This window comes from Lepus europaeus, chromosome 11, assembly GCF_033115175.1.
Source record: "Lepus europaeus isolate LE1 chromosome 11, mLepTim1.pri, whole genome shotgun sequence".
NCBI lineage: Eukaryota > Metazoa > Chordata > Mammalia > Lagomorpha > Leporidae > Lepus > Lepus europaeus.
The window spans coordinates 84,122,321-84,139,077 of record NC_084837.1 but is presented as its reverse complement, the minus strand read 5'-3'; the positions used below and the strand labels follow the sequence as shown (position 1 = coordinate 84,139,077).

Here is a 16,757-nt window from a genome sequence, read left to right as displayed (position 1 = left end):
CAAAACCTTTGCCTATACAATTTCAAAGATTGCTGGCATCAAAATAAACTAATCTTTTAATGCCATTTTCCTCACCAACTTTTTGAAGTACTCCCCTATAATCACTAGAATAAAGTTAAGGTGGCGAATAACTTGGACACTGGGTTACAATCTCCAGGCTGATGGTCAACTCTCAGAAATACTCTCATTATTCAGAGACTACGCTGGGAAGCCAACAGAAGGGTGCAGTGACAATAGTCCTCTTATACAGGGTTGCCTGCTCTTAAGGAGGTCCTAAGACCAACAGCTCGGAATTTTCAGGTCCCATCTCAGACCAGCCAAAAGAAAATCTCTGGTGGAAGGAAACAAGAGTCCCTGCATTAAAACTTTTTCCAGGCGACTGTCCCACCCTGTGCATGCTGCAGCACTTTCGAGTTCATATAAATGTATTCTGGAACAGTATATACCTAATAATCACAACTATTTTCTTGTGGCTTTACTTTTGCTTTGATAAGGCACAGTGTTTGTTTGTGACCGCACCTACTAAATTTACCTCCCACTCTAAGGTAAGGTGCATCTATATAGCACAGAAGCTCATGCTAGATTTACTTGTCCATTGGCTGAGGGACCATCTGCATGGTCTTCAGTAGGCCAAAGATCTCAGACCATGCCCATCAGTACAGGGCCACAGAGGCCCATCCATCCCCTGGGGTGCTGAAGTTGACAATGCGTCCCCCCCCCCCCCCCAGCACCTTTCCCTGAGCCCCTTGAGGGCCTGCAATGCAAGTCAAAAAAATCAAAGAGAACTTGCTGGTGCAGGTAGTTTTTCCCTCTAAAATATTATGCTCTTGGTAGGGTATATTAGCTCTCACATTGGAAAAATAATAATAATCTATTTACTCACAAGGCAAAGTGACAAAAAGAGGGAGAAATAGAGATCTTCCAACCACTGAGTCACTCTCCAAATGGCCACAACAACCAGGTCTGGACCAGGCTGAAGCCAAGATAGAGGAACTCCATTCAGTTCTCCCACTTGTGTGGCAGGGGCCTAAGTGCTTGATCCATCCTCTGCAGCTTTTCCAGGCTCACTAGCAGGGAGCTGGATCTGAAGCAGAGAAGCAGGACTCAAACTGGAGCTCCAATATGGGATGCTGGTGATGAAACAGCAGCTGAATCAGCTGTGCCCCAGTGCCGGCCTCCAGTTCTCACATTTTTAAGTGCATCAAAATCTCCAGGGGAAACAAACAAAACAAACGAACTAAGATTCCTTAGTTGCACCCTCAGCTTCTGATTTGGAAAAACCCCACAGAGCCCCTCAAACCTGGGGCAGGCATTTGACCTGCCGGTTAAGCCACAGGTTGGGATGTCCACATCCCGTACTAGGCTCCATACAAGGCTTAAGTCCCGACTCCACTCCAGTTCCAGAGGAGTCTGGAGTCAGCGGTCATGACTCAAGTGGGAGACTCCCTGTCACTCCGGTGGGAAACCCAGAATGAGTTCCCAGTTCCTGGCTTCAGCAGGGAGCCAAGGCACTGCACGGATTAAAAAACTGAACCAACATTTGGAGAATTTGTCTGCCTCTCTCTCAAGTAAATAAAAAAGTCTTTAAAAAAAAATCCTCTGAAATCTATATTTTTAATGAGCTGCCCAAAGAGATTCTCACGTGCATCAAGGTTTGAACATATGACAGAGCTGAGCTTGAGTCAGATTTCCCTGGGATACAGTGCAGAAATCTTCTTACACCTCTGCCTCCTCCAAGTGGTGATAATAAAGCCCGCCCTACAGGGTTATGCTGTCAATCACCGTGAAAAGCTCGGTAAAAGGTAAGGTGTGAAGCATAAGGGAAAAGAACTGGCAAGTGCAGAATTCTCCAATGAAGGACGGGGTCCCTTAGCCTAAAAAGGCAAAGTCACTAACAAGTACTGCACATCACATTCCGGTTCTGAAACAGAAGTCACTCTGAGCATCTGTGTTACGGGTTGAATCGTGTCTTTCCAGCACAGTGTCAGAGTCCGATCCCCAGGAACTCAGAACGTGACCTTATTGGGGGAGAGTCCTTACAAATACAACCAAATTGAAACAAAGTTCTTAGAGTGGTCCCAACTCTGATAGGATTGGTGTCTTTATAAAAAGGAGAAATTCCAACAGAGAAAGAGACACACAGGGCTGATGCTATGCCGTAGGTAAAGCCTCTATCTGCAGTGCGGGCATCCCAATGGGCACCAGTTGGAGTCTCAGCTGCTCCACTTCTGATTCATCTCCCTGCTAATGTGCCTGGCAAACAAGAGAAGATGGCTCAACAGCTTGGGCCCCTACACCCACGTTGGGGACCCAGAATAAGCTCCCTGCTTCAGCCTGGTCATTACAGCCATTTGGGGAGTGAAATAGTAGATAGAAGACCTCTCTCTCTCTCTTTCTCTGTCTCCATAACTCTGCCTTTCAAATAAATAAAAATCTTCTAAAGAGAGAGAGAGACCAACCACAGGACAGAGAGGAGCCAAGGTGAAGAGACGAGGGAAACTGGCCATCTAGAAGCTTGGCAGACAGGCCTGGTGCAGCTTCCCCTTCACATCCACACGAGGAACCAACCCTTGGGCCTAGACTTCCAGCTTCCAGAACTGAAACAATACATTTCTATTAAGCCACTTACTTTATGGTACTTTATTACAGCTGCCCTCACAAACTAATACAACCCATCAGGTTTGCATTCTCCTGCCCCACAGATGAGGGGCACCTGTCCATACAATGCTTCTCGGATTGCCTAAGGGCAACTCAAGCACCCAGCATGAGTTGCCAACCATCTACCGCCCTTTGCGAATGTTACAGGCAGCCCTGCAAAGCCAGCCCATGCCTCCTTTCTTCCCTAGTCAGCACAGCAGGCAGGGGCAGTGTGCCTGACAGCAGCTGATACGGGCTCCACCCCAGGGCCACCCCAGGCACTCACAAAGTCACCCTAATCAAGAGGACTCATAAAAGCCCTCAATGATGTGATTTTCTCAGATTGAATGTAGTTTTCCTTCTTGTATAAGTAGGATCAAAGAACTTTCTTCTGAGAAAATGGCAGAAAAGTAAATACCCCACCCCTCAAAATCAAAGCCCTTTCTCCATCCACTAAAATGGAACCCTATGGGATCTGAGTGACCAGGGCGGGCAGGGAAGGCCAGAAGCAAGCTGTGACTGGGCTGAAGTGGGTGCCTTGCAGGACAAAGGCACGGGGCTCTCAAGTGTGCAAGGGTGGCAGGCACCTGCCCTGCAGGGCACTGGTCCCTCATCCCCGGGCTGCCCCAGCCCCCTCCATACCCTTCTTGGGCAACCTCCCCAGGAGTCCTCCAAGGGTGCTGGCCCCAGCTCAGGGATTCAGCTTGCTAACTCAGTGGGGTTTAGGAACCAGCGTTTTTAACAAGCTCACACACACTCAGGACTGAGAACCACAGCCCTGAAACAAAGACAGAGCCCAGCTGGGCATTCCAAAACAAGAAGAAATTGCCTGGCACTGGTCAGAAACCTGGAGGCTCCAGTGCCAGCTCTGTCAAGCACCACACCCTTCTGGGTCTTAGCTTTCTTCCTATCAAATGTGGAGGCCGACCTAGATCCACTCAGGTTCCTCCTTTTAAAAAAAATACTGAAAATAAAACCAAATATCCCTAAACCCAGTCCAACATGTCCCAGGAAGACACCTGGCACAACTTGGGAAGCCCAAATCCCATATCAGAGCGCCAGGCTCAGCTTCCCTCCAACACAGCTTCCTGCTGCTGCACACCCTGGGAGGCAGCAGATGATGACTCTCATGTGGGACACCTTAAGGGAATTCTGGGCTTTTGGCTTCTTCAACCTGGCCCAGCCCCAGCTGTTACAGGCCTTTAGGGAACAAACCAGCAGATGGAAAATCTCCGTCTCTGTGTCTCAAATAAATACAAAGACGCCTTCCCTATCTTCTCGGGTATACTGAGCCCAATGGCCTGGCGGCTGCACTTCATGCTTCCCCAGGCTGACATGTGACCCACGGGTGGGCTTCCTTCCCCCACCACCAATGCCAGGGAGGCCCAGGAGTGACAGCACCGTGTCCAGTAAAGAGCCCTTCAAGGAGAAAAGTAAGCCTCTTAAAGTGCCCTCGATGTAATCTCTCAAACCCAGGACTAAGCCACACAGCCCAGGAAGATTTGCCATGCATGACCTCAGACCATGGCTGAGAAAGAGCTGTGTGAGTCAGGAGGCCTTGCAAACAGCAAGAGGGGTGAGGAGCTCGGCCTGAAGCATGCCCGGTGCTGGGAGGAACCACAGACCACCCCCAACCACCTGCAGGAACTCACTCCTCACCAAGTTCCCACGCTGTGCAGCGGGGATGGCCTGCCTGCAGCCAGTGGACTCGGGGGATGAGCGAGTCACCAGAACGTTCCCGTCAATGATAAACACTGCCAATCAGGCCATGTAGTCTTCAAGGTCAGCAACAAAAGTTTCCAAGTGGACTGCTAAGTACCCCACTTCACGAGGAAAAAAATCAAAGAAAGAAAAAACGGGAGAGGCAACCTTTTCTCTGCAGTGAGAAGTCCTCTGCAGGTGCCTTCCACTGCTCAACGCGTTGCTTCTCAAGGATGTGCTCCCCCAACTCATCCCAGAAACCCCACTGTCAGCAAGTGACCTACAGACACTGCACCGTGAGCCAGTGTCTCTACTCCACGTTCACTCTTCCTTAGTTCAACTCTGCAAGACTCGCTTTTCCTCATCCAAGGCTAACCTCTGTAACCACCAAGTTTTCCCCATCAATCGATCAATCATTTATTCATTGGATTTTGTTGTTGCTGAGTTCCTGCTATGCGCCAGGTATTGTTTTAGGCCTTGGGGACTCAGTGGCAGAGATGATTTCTCGCCTGGAGTTGGTATTCTAAGTGCCAGGAGACAGACAAGAAACCATCGTGGGGCCAGCACAGTGGCACAGGGTGTTAAGCTTCCATCTGAAGCACTGGCATCCCAAATGGGCAACAGTTTGAGTCTTGGCTGCTCTACGTCCAATTCAGCTCCCTACTAATGCACCTTGGAAAGAGTGGGAACTGGCCCAAGTGCTTGGTATCCTCTACCCATGTGGGAGACCCAGATAAAGTTCCTGGCTCCAACCTGGCCCAGCTCTGGCCACTGTGGCCATTTGGGAAGTGAACCAGCAAATGGAAGATCTCTGTCTCTTCTCTCTCTGTAGCTCTGACTTTTAAATAAATGGATAAATCTTATTGGGAGGAAGGGAGGGAGGGAGAGAGGAATAAGCCATGCGTGTAACATCAAGGAAGATGAACGCTAGGACACTAACAAGAAGCTCTGAGGAGGGGTAAGGGGATGTGAGCTTGACCCTCAGGGGGTGGTCCAGGAGCAGACTCCTAACTGAGGGTTAGTGTAAGAGCACCTCCAACTTTCAGAAGCCAGGAGGACAAGATCGCCCAAGGCAGCTGGAGTCAGAGTGGCCAGAGGGTAGGAGGAGAACCAAGGGGGCGCCGTGGCAGGGAATCCGGGTGATAAAAGCATCCCAAAGCGAGCAATCAGCAAGCTACATGCTGAGAGGAGGCTGCAGAAGATGACAAGTAAGAGTCGGCCCCAGGACTTGGCCACCTGGACATCACGGATCTTAAGATCTGTGCTTGGAATGAAGGGGTGAGGCCAACGGCCAGAGCACAGTGGGTCCAAGCAAGAAGGAGAGGAGAAAAAACAGTATCGGGGAGTAGGACCATTGTTTTGAAGGGACAACTGAGGAATGAGGTAACAACTGATTGGTACACAGTTTCCTTACAAAAAGAAACACTACCGGATGCTGGTTTTTGGTTTTTTTGTGTTTTTTTTTGTTTGTTTGTTTTGTTTTGTTTTGTTTTTAGATTTATTTATTTGAAAGGCAGAGAGAAGGAGAGGCAGAGAGATATTCCATCCATTGGTTCATGCCCCAAAACAGCCCCAACAGCCAGGACTGTGCCAGGCCAAAGCAAGGAGCCCAGAGCCCCTTCTGGGTCTCCCACGTGGGTACAGGGGCCCAAACACTCAGGCCATCTTCTGCTGCTTTCCCAGGTGCACTAGAAGGGAGCTGGATGGGAAGTAGAGCAGCTGGGACTCAAATTGGCACCCGTATGGGATGCTGGTATCACAGGCGACGGCTTTACCCGCTACGCCACAGCACTGGCGCCTACAGGGTGCTTCTGATGGGGCTGACCCGGCAGGAGAGGACACTGACTGTGCAGAAGGGAAGCGGACATCTGTACGAGTGAAAGCCAAGTCAGGACAGGCTCCAATGCCCCGGTGGTTACAGGTGCTGGCACATTAGTAGATGGGGTATGAGACGATAACAAAGCTAGTTTCTAATCGTCTTTTCACCGTGAAACATGCCAGGTCATCAGCTGAGAGTGAGAGGCCAGAAGCATCGGGATGTGGCAGCGTCAAAAGTCCCCTGGAGGTTTGTGGTCGTAAATCAAAAGCAGGATGCTGCAGACAGCTGTGGGTTTTCTCCAGGCAGGTTCATTGGCCCAGACTGGGGCAGGGTGTGCAGAGGCTGGCTTTAATCAAAGGAGTTTTCATAGAAAAGTAAGAAGGGAGAAAGGACCAGGGAGGTGAGAGTGTATCCAAGAACCTGAGTTGAGTAGAGAAAACGAGGACGAGGGAAGGGTGATGGGTGCTGATAAAGGACAGGTCACCAGGCCAGAGAGCCTTGAAGCAGGAAGGCCAGGTGGAACTGGACACTAGAGGGAATAAGATGGAAGAGGAAACTTGAGGGTCAGGCTTGTCAAGATTTGGGTGGAAGGTCAGGCAGCGGTGCAGTGGTTAAAATGCCACCAGGGGTGCTCACAGGCCGTACTGGAGTGCCTGGTTTTGAATCCCAGCTCCAGTTCCAATGCCAGCTTCCTGCTGATGCACACCCTATGAGGCAGTAGGTGACAGCTCAAACACTTGGGTTCCTGTAAGGGACCCCTGGGTTGAGCTCTAGGCTCCTGGCTTCAGTTTAATGTATCCCTGGGCTCCTTCAGGCATTAGTGGAATGAACCAGGGGATGGAAGATCTATCTCTATTTGTCTCTGTTTCTCTATTTTTCAAATAAAATATTTTTAAAGATTTAGGAGGAGGGGGCCGGCGCCGTGGCTCAATAGGCTAATCCTCTGCCTGCAGCGCCGGCACCCCAGGTTCTAGTCCCGGTTGGGGCACCGGATTCTGTCCCGGTTGCCCCTCTTCCAGTCCAGCTCTCTGCTGTGGCCCGGGAGTGCAGTGGAGGATGGCCCAGGTCCTTGGGCCCTGCACCCCATGGGAGACCAGGAGAAGCACCTGGCTCCTGGCTAAGGATCAGCACGGTGCACTGGCCGCAGTGCGCCGGCCGCAGCGGCCACTGAGGGGTGAACCAACAGAAAAGGAAGACCTTTCTCTCTGTCTCTCTCTCTCATTGTCCACTCTGCCTGTCAAAAAAAAAAAAAAAAAGATTTAGGAGGAGGTGCATTTACTGGTAATGAGGTCTACAACCATAGTTTTCAAATGATGGGACCTAAGTTTAGTGGGCAGATCATGACCAGCATCTTTTTTTTTTTTATGAAATAATAAACAGTATGCGAATACATTATACCTAGGATAAATGCTGCTATTGTGAATTTCTGCTTCAGTTGTGTGTGTGCCCAGGTCCCATCCCAAAATAGCTATGGTCCCAGTGTGCAGTCAGATCACAGAAGCCTACAGCAGACACCCACACTGCAAGGTGCCACTCAAGTGTCCCCTCCTTTGTGGAAATTTCCCTTCCAGTTCCCTTGTCTCCTGCACCCCACTGTCACCACCAATTTTGCTTTGCTTAACACTTACAAGTGAAATCATTAGAGAGGAATAAAAGGCTCTAAGACCGTGTGGCTAAGAACAGAGCAAGTGTTCATCTGTTAAAGAATTTTAGTATTAGGGGGTCAGGGAGGAGGGAAGTCCTTTGGGGAACCCTCTTCTCTCAAGGACATCCGGGCAAGTGAGGATCCCGGAGGACCACCAAGCACTCAAGCGTCCCTGATAAGCATCATTCGAAACATAACCCCTTCGGTGGCACTGCGGTAAGTCTATGTTGAAATGAATGGCTATTGCACTTAAACTTCCTCCAGAAAATGCACCCGCGATCAGATTACAGCACGATTATGTCACATTTATCATCTGGTCTCCATTTTATTCTTAACAGCCCTCACTGGTAGCCAATTTTTTATTAAAAGAAATCAATGACACCAAATCTTGAATATGGATATATCAAGGGGAAAAAGTAAACAGGAATGAGAGTCATGACAGCCTTCTCTTTCCCATGAAAATCCATTAGAGAACATTTAAAACAACATGAAGGACCCTTTCACTGCAGAGTACAGACATGTATCCATCTACTGAACAGCACCACAGGCACCCCTGCTGTGGTGCAGCAGGTTAAGGAACCACACCACTTGTGACGCCAGCATCGCAAGTCAGAGCACTTGGTTTGTGTCCTGCCTACTCCACTTCTTTTTCAAGATTTATTTATTTACTTGAAATGCAGAAAAAGAGAGAGAGAGAGAGAGTCTTCTATCCACTGGTTCACTCCCCAAATGGCCACAACGCCCACAGCTGGGTCAGGCTGAAGCCAGGAGCGTCTTCGGGGTCCCCCACGTGGGTGCAGGGATCCAAGGACTTGGGCCGTCTTCCGCTGTTTTCCCAGGTGCATTAGCAGGGAGCTGGATCACAAGCCAGGACTCAAATCAGCGCCCATATGGAATGCTGGCACTGCAGACAGAGGTTCAACCTTCTACACCACAGCACGGGCCCCTGGCTACTCCACTGCTAATCTGGCTCCTGCTAGTGCACCTGGGAAGGCAGCAGAAAATGGCCCAAAGGCTTGAGTCCCTACCTCGATATGACAGCAAGATGGAGTTCCTGGATCCTGGCTTTGACCTGGCCCAGCGCTGGCCATTGCAACCATTTGGGGAGTGAACCAATAGATGAAAGATCTCTTTCTCTCTGTGTCTCTCTCCCTGTGTCACTCTGCCTACAAATAAATAAAACAAATTTTAAAGAGAAACAAAAAAATAACATAGATAATTATTTTTTAAAGATGTATTTATTTATTTGAAAGGCAGAGTTACAGAGAGGTAGAGGCACAGAGAGAGGTCTTCCATTCACTGGTTCACTCCCCAGATGGCCCCAATGGCAGCAGCTGTGCAGATCCAAAGCCAGGAGCCAGGGGCTTCCTCTGGGTCAGCCACGTGGGTGCAGCATCCCAAGGTCTCAGGCCATCTTCTACTGTTTTCCCAGGCCATAGCAGAGAGCTAGATCGGAAATGGAGCAGCTGGGACTCGAACCAGCACCTATATCGGATGCCAGCACTGCAGTTGGTGGCTTTACACACTATGCCACAGCACCGGCCCCTAGATAATTATTTTTGCCATCTTACTGAAATTGATAAAATTGAGTTAAATATGCCCTAATTAAGGTTCTTAACTTTCATCCATAGGAGACAGAAGAATGACTGGGAAGAACACAAGATCTGCTAAACATGAGGCTGGCGCTGTGGTGAAGCCAATAAGGCCACCACCTGTGGCATCGGCATTCCATGTGGATGCCAATTAGAGTCCCAGCTGCTCCACTTCTGATCCAGCTCCCTGCTAATGCTCCTGGGAAAGCAACGGAAGATGGCCCAAGTCCTTGGGTCCCTGCACTCGTGTGGCGGACCCTGAAGAAGTTCCTGACTCCTGACTTCAGCCTGACCCACCCTTGTCGTTGCGGCCATTTGGGGAGTGAACCAGTGGATGGAAGACCTGTCTCTCTTTCTCTCTCTCTGATTCTGCCTTTTAAATAAATAAATAAATCTTTAAAAAAAAAAAAAAGTTCTGCATATCATAGCTCAAGTGTCCACAGTATGGCCCCAGACCACCTGGAAGCTCATCAAAAATGCAAATTATCAAACCTGGCCCCACCCAAGGCCTACCTACAGAAGCTGAAACAGGGCCCAACACCTGGCTGTGAACAATTCCTCCAAGTGATCCTGACATACCTGAGTTTGGCAGCCAGTCTCAAAAACGCTTTTCAAATAGTGCAGCCTGGGGCTTCCAGGATTGAGATTCTATCTCTCACCAGGACTCACAGGGTCCTCTGTCGCAACTTTTAAAATGCTCATGGAGGTGCCACTGCTGTGCAATATTTGGTTTCAGCTGTAACTGCCAAGAACTCACCAATCCTATCAAGATTTCAAAACTCACAGTAAGAGGCGGGGTTGAAAACAGTCCAGGACATGAGGAGAGAGAGATGCGGGTTCATTACCAGCACAACACCCGACAGCACCTCTGGAAACACCAAGGCTAAGGAGATGCTGCTATTTTCTAGGAAGACTCTTGTTTGGCTGGAAGTTCTCCTCTCCAAGTGCCACCCCTGGTCCGCCTGGGAATCAGTCGGAGAAAGTCAAGACCATGCCGAGTGCTCCACTGGGGCTTTCCCGAGTGTTTCTGTTCACTCCTCTTCTGGGGGCAGAGGTAAACAGCTTTTCCTGAAGCTACAGTTACACGGCTAAATGTTGGGAAATCTCATGATTTTAGAAGGCAATTAATTCAAATTTCCAGAGATAAGAGACTTCTGTAGGCAGCAGCAGAGGAAGTAAGTGGTATTTCCAAGCCTTTGTTTCCAAAATAATACTAGTGAGTTTTCTATTTATTAACCAAATAATTTCAGAAGTTATAATCATATAGAAAGGCTTGCATGTTTGAACAAGACAGCCAACTGAGATACAGGTACAGAAAGTTAACTTCCTCCCCATCCTGACTGCCAATTTTAAGCAATATAAAGTTTTCCATGTCCGTCTACATCTTTCTCAGGTCACACACATACTTCGGCTTCTTACTTAAAACTAGAAATAGGATCACACTACATATAATATTTTACAGCTACCTTTTATTTTTCACACCACTTTTACTCAGCATGTCATGACATCCCTCACAAAATAACCTCCAGTACACAGGGACCCTAATTTTATCCATCCTACTAATGGACATTCATGTTACTGCTAGTTCACTTCCTGTAATAAACCTGCAATAGGCAGCCTCACACACACAGCCTTACAGGCCAAGGTTTGCATTTCTGTAGGACAGCGCTCCCCATGCAGGCTGCTGGGGCAGAAGGCACGCATGCTCTCCCTAAAGGCGGCAACACTTCACACTGTCCCCAACCCAGCCTGAATGGTACCAACCATTTCCAAAGACGGGCCAGTGGGCAGATCAGTACGACCTCCTTGTTTTTAGATGTGTATCTCTGCAGCCGCTAAGGAGGCTGGGAACCTGTGCATGTGCAGCCGTCGCTGGCAACTCTCCTTTGGGGAACTGCCTGTCCACATCCCTCCCTACTACTGCCCTGCACTTCGCGTTCCACTTAATCACACACACATCCCTCGTCGGCAATCTATTAGACACACAAAGTACAAAAGATGATCACTGGGTAGGAACATAACATGTGGGGTGAGGGCAGGAGATGTCCCCTTGGCATAAAGCACACAGCAGCCTAGAGAATTCTATCTGTTAAAGTTATAGCTAGGAGAGTCAAAGGGAAATACAAATGTTCTTACTTGTTTGACATTTTCAGAACAGTACCAGGTTGGCTGAAATGAAATTGTTGGTTAAGAGGAAAACAAAACCATGGTCTTGGCACTGACTCTAAAAATCCACTGTGAAAACAGTCAGCCAATAAACCCAGTCCTAATTCACAGCTCTGGGTGACACATAAACAAAGCTCTCATGACCAAAGCGTTTTGCACCCAGGCTTGTCCACCACCTGTCATTCAAATGGCACCTGCCACAAAGCCAAAGGTTGTTACGATAATCAATGCCAAGAGGGGCCTACCTTGGACATATTTTTTGTTTGTTTGTTTTTCTTTTTTGTCTCCACCCCTCTCTAACACTTTTCTGCCTTTAAAAATCTGGCTTACTGGGGAGTGGGTGTGGGCCCTTCAGGGGAATTTGACAGAGCTCAGATTCCTGAACTTGTTTAACTTTAGGCAAAACATCTGGTTATACCCACCATTTATCCCTATTATTTGTAACAGTTCCCTTTGGCTTATGTTTTAACTAGTCTCCTTATTAAATATAAAAGTAATGGGATTAAAAAGTTCTGGGGAAAGTACTGTAATTAAAAAGGCACCAGTTGGGTATGTTAAGCAGTAATACTGGCGGGGCTGACTGTGTTTTCCTTCTTGTCTTTAAAGTTTTTTGTATCCAATAAAAATAACTTTGAATCATTTAACTCTTTTTTAGTACTTCCTGTATTAGCAAGCACCACCCAAAATCTCCAAGAAAACATGATGACTCAAACCTTCTGGAGCTATAATGTCACAACTGTCCCAAGAGCTTGGGTTCGCCACAAACACACAGATACACCACAGCACACACACCAGACAGCCTGGTAAACCAACAGGCAAAGTTCCAAAATGCACAGGCAGTTTCTAACCTCTTGAAGTTACAAAACCGTAATGGAGGGGAAAAAAGCAGCAACTTTGATCAAGCCACAAAGTTGAAGTTATGATAAGAGTCGGGCAAGAGGCAACAAAGCATAATTTATTACACTTTGTTGAGAGAGGCATAAAAAACAGAGAGATATCAAGGTCATAAATAAATAAAATCTTGTAAATGAAGATTGAAGAATTTTGCCATAAAGCTCCTCTTTCGTAAGTGTTTTCTTAAGTTATAGAATGTTCAACATACGCACAAAAAATTAACTGGCGCCTATGTAGGTACAAAGCAATATGCTAAAGTGAATAAGCACATCATTACATGTACAGGTTTTGAGGGGTTGCTCACCCCCTCTAACAACCCTTAACTGACCTTGGGATCAGTGAAGGAGTGCAGGGTAATCAGTATCATTAAGAGATTTAAAAAAAAAAAAAACTAGACTAGCAAATAACACATACCCCCTCTTCCTATACCTTCACTGCACTTAAAGATACACTAAAGAACTGTCTGAAACATCCTAAAGTAAACTCAGTATAAATTCAAAACACACAGAGCCAGGTAGATTATGCCCGTCCAGGATATCCCAGTAACAGGGCCAAGTTAAGAGAAAAGTTCACTTTCCCTCTAAGACAGCATCAACTTCAAAAAACCAGATGTAAGACCTCTTTTAGGATCTCCTCGATAACCTGCACGACTACATAGGTGGAGGGAAACCAGTGGCTTCCCCGAGTCTGTCCTGTCTCTGCGGTTCCAGGATCCATCTGTACCAAACCCACACCGGCTGGCTGCCACTGCTGTGGTTCTCTCCCAAGGCAGCGACGCCGATTTCGGCTCTGAGTGCTTCCCACTAGGACGGAGCTGGACCCAGCAGCAACGCATCGCCCTCCCGGCGAGTCTCCCTCCCCTCCAGCGCGGGTCACACCCGACTCCCCGCCTCGGCGCGTTTGCAAGCCGGGGCGGCAAAGGCTCCCAGGTGGACACAGCGACCCCAGCCGCCGCTGCTTCTCCGCCCGTCTGTCGCCCTCCTCTGAGCGGCCTGGGGGGGGGGGGGTCCCCTTCCGGTCTTTCCAGTGCCGAAGGCCCCGTGCGGTGACAGGACTTCACGAAGACGCCCAGGAGAAAGGCAGGCAGGTCCCTGCGCTCGGCAAACACGCGCTCCCCTGCCCCTTCACGAAGCAACACGGTCCGTGTCAACCCCGAAGGGTCCCAGCCCCGAGGCAGGGCGGCCAGGGGGCCACCTGGCGAGTGCCGCGCCCCAGCGCGCCCAGGGGCCATCGGAAGCAAAGTTAAGTGGTGTTTGGCGCACTCGAGGGCGTGTAATTCGGAGCATTTGGGGGCCGCCGTCCCGCCGCCCCGCGCTCGGTCGCGCCTGTGGGCGACCACGTCAACCCTTCCCTCCCCTCTCACATGTTAGTAACCTGAGGTGACTTCTCACCACCGAGACGCAGGCATGCCGCCCCAACTCCCTCTCCCCCAGCCATCCCGGCTCCTCGCCGGCAGCAGGAATGCCACTTTCCCCACGTGTCACCTGCAGCCCCAACTTCTGGGAACGCCCCCCTCGCCTCGCCGGCTTCGGCGGGCAGCCCGGCGGGAGCCAAGCACGCAGCCGCGGGCGCCCGCCACCGCCACCGCCACCGAGGCCGCTGGAGGTGCAGGCTGGTCGGCACCGGCCAGGGCCTCCCCCGGATCCGCGCACCGGGGCGCCTCCTCTCCGGCAGGCGGTGGGCTCCCGCGCCCCGCCGAACAGTCAGGCGAGCCCCGGCGCCGTGTGGACGCGCTGCCCCCGGCGTGGAGACGCCGCCAGGCGCAGGGCTCGGGCGCAGCGCCGGGACGCCCGCGGCGGCCGGGCAGAGGGGCGTGTTCCCAACCCCGGGCGCGCTCCTGCTCCGGCAGGACCCGGCCGGGCGGCCCGCCGCGCGCGATGTCCCCGACCCTCCGCCGCCCGCCGCCCCCCAGCCCCGCAGGGCCCGCCTGGCGCCGCGCCGCAGCTCGCGCGCCCTTGCGGGGACGGCCGCCGTGCGCGCTCCGCGCCTGCCGGGCGCGCAAACTTTCCCAGCGACGATCGCTCCTGCCGCCCCGGTGGGGCGCCGCGCGGTCCCCGGGGCCCACAAACTGCACGCCCCCTCTCTCCTCAGCCAAGACCCACCGAAAACATGGCGCCCTCGAACGTCGCTCCTCGGTCCCCTCAGGGATCCCGAAATGCCAGGCTCCCGGGTCCCCGCGGCTCCCGGTGGGCGCGAAGCCTCGGCTCGCGGGGACGGCGCGAGGCCAGCCGCGCAGGATCCAGGTCCCGCCCTCGCCCTCGGCCCGGCACTGCCCCGGCGCCCAGCGGTCAGCAGTTGGCTGCCGCCGAGGTGCCAAGCGAAGGGAGTCGTGCAAGCCGCGGGTTCGAGAGTCCCGCACCGAGCGGCAGCTCCGCGCCGGCAGGCGGTCTCTGCCCCGAGCCCCGGCGGGAGACTTGTTTGCAAAGTGGCGCTGGAGTCTGGGCGGCCAGTGCTGGAATGAAGCCGCTCCGCCCGCGACCACCCCTCCCGGCGCGGGGGCCGGGCCGGGGTCGCGGGGACACTCCATGCAGGCGGGGCCGCTTTCAGAGCCCGGTTACCGGAAACCCCGCGGGAGCCCCCGGCTCGGACCCGGCTGCCTACGGCCAGGACGCCGGCGGCGAGGCTGTTTGCAAGCCGCTGCGCCCGGGTCGTGCGCCGTGAAACATACATGTGCAGTAGACAGGTGCATTCGTTTCATTTTATTTTTATTTTCCTGCAAAAAGCCCTCCTAAGACATGAAATCTGGGTGCTTGGAGGGTTTTTTCCTGCATTGGCATCACTCACGAGATGCAAAGGGGAGGCAAAAAAAAAAAAAAAAAACCCACCCACATTTTCCTTCTGGAGAGGGGAGGGAAAAGACACGAGAAATTCATGCAACGTGCATGCAGCTGGAGGAAGGGGAGAGCCCGAGTGAGCCGTGCGCCTTACCGGGGGATGCATTTACTGTCTCACTGCAGAGCGCCTGCCCCGAGTGCAGCCGGCGTCCCCCAGCGCGCCCGGCGACCGCTCCGCTCCCGCAGCCGCCTCAGCCACTGCCGCCGCCGCTGGCTCCCGGCGCGGAACAAGAGCCGAGGGCGAGCGCGAGCGCACGGCCCGCGAGCGCCGGGAGGGCAGGAAGCGCGTCATCACTCGGGGACGGCGCGGCCCCGCGCGGCTCTGGCCGGCCTCGGCGGCGCACGGCACCCGGGCCCGGCCAGCGGGCGAGCTGGTCGGTCGACCCAGGGTCCGGGGCCCGCGTTGCAGAGCTGGGAGGGTTCCCTAGGGAAGACGACGTGGCGGGCGCGGGAGCGGGACGGGGGAGGTGACTGTTGCGCCCCGGGACTCGGGCTTTGCCGTGTAAAGGTGATGGGAGGGTGGACTCGGTGTCTCGTGGGATGGGATCCCCGGGGTCTGCACGGTGCCAGGTCCTGGAGGAAGAAACGAGGTGTGGGTGGGACGCGAGCACCGTGGCGGGCGGTCAGCGACGCGAGTGGAGGCTTCGCGGGCCGGGACGACCAAACCTTGCTAGCCCGAGGTCACGGAGGGATTTGGAGAACAACCATAAGGCTGAGCAGGGGGAGGGACGAGCTCTGTTAAATTCCCAAGAACATAAAAATTGACTGTGCATACTGTGCCCGTGAATAAAGTCGGCGGTATGCCTCCTGCGTTTACACAGTCATGGGGAAATGCTGTAGGATGACGTGGAACACTGTGAAGGTCATTAAGGGCGCAAGGAGACGAGTCAAACGTTATGCACCTTAGGATCCCATTTTTTTTATAAAGATGTATTGATTTATTTGAAAGTCAGAGTTAGAGAGGAGAGGCAGAGAGAGAGGTCTTCCATCCAATGGTTCACTCCCCAGATGGCCGAAAGGGCCAGAGCTGCCCTGATCTGAAGTCAGGAGCTTTTTCCGGGTCTCCCACGTGGGTGCAGGGGCCCAAGGACTTGGGCCATCTTCCACTGCTATCCCAGGCGATAGAGAGCAGCTGGGACTAGAACCGGCATCCTTAAGGCCAGGGCGTTAACCCGCTGCGCCACAGCGCTGGCCCCAGGATCCCATTTTTTAAAACCACAGTGTATGGAGAGACAGAAGCACCAAGAAACAGCTGGATCTCTTGTGATTGGTGGAGTTGTGTTTTGTTTTGTTTTGTTTTCTTTTTCCACTTAGTTCTTACTGATTTTTTTGGAAGGAAACACTTTTCTAATTTCAAAAAAGAAGAACACTTTGGCGAAAAGAGTTGGCTGTTTTTTCCATTCCAATGCAAAATGACCAGGATAGAGCTGTCGTCTCAAGAAACAGGTGGTACATCTCTTCAGTTACTC

The 16,757-nt window shown here is 51.8% G+C and overlaps 1 protein-coding gene across 4 annotated transcripts in view; it reads right to left on the bottom strand.

The window, feature by feature from the left end:
- Positions 1-15,475, bottom strand: part of TLN2 (talin 2) — a 481,872-nt gene extending 466,397 nt beyond the window's left edge. For 3 of the 4 annotated variants that reach the window (XM_062206051.1, XM_062206049.1, XM_062206053.1), the window contains exon 1: positions 15,383-15,475. The gene's annotated coding sequence lies outside the window, so the exon portion shown is untranslated. Of the gene's footprint in view, positions 1-14,556; positions 14,640-15,382 lie in introns of those variants that run through there. The other variant, XM_062206050.1, reaches the window with a different exon arrangement.
- Between the last annotated feature and the right edge of the window lie 1,282 nt (positions 15,476-16,757).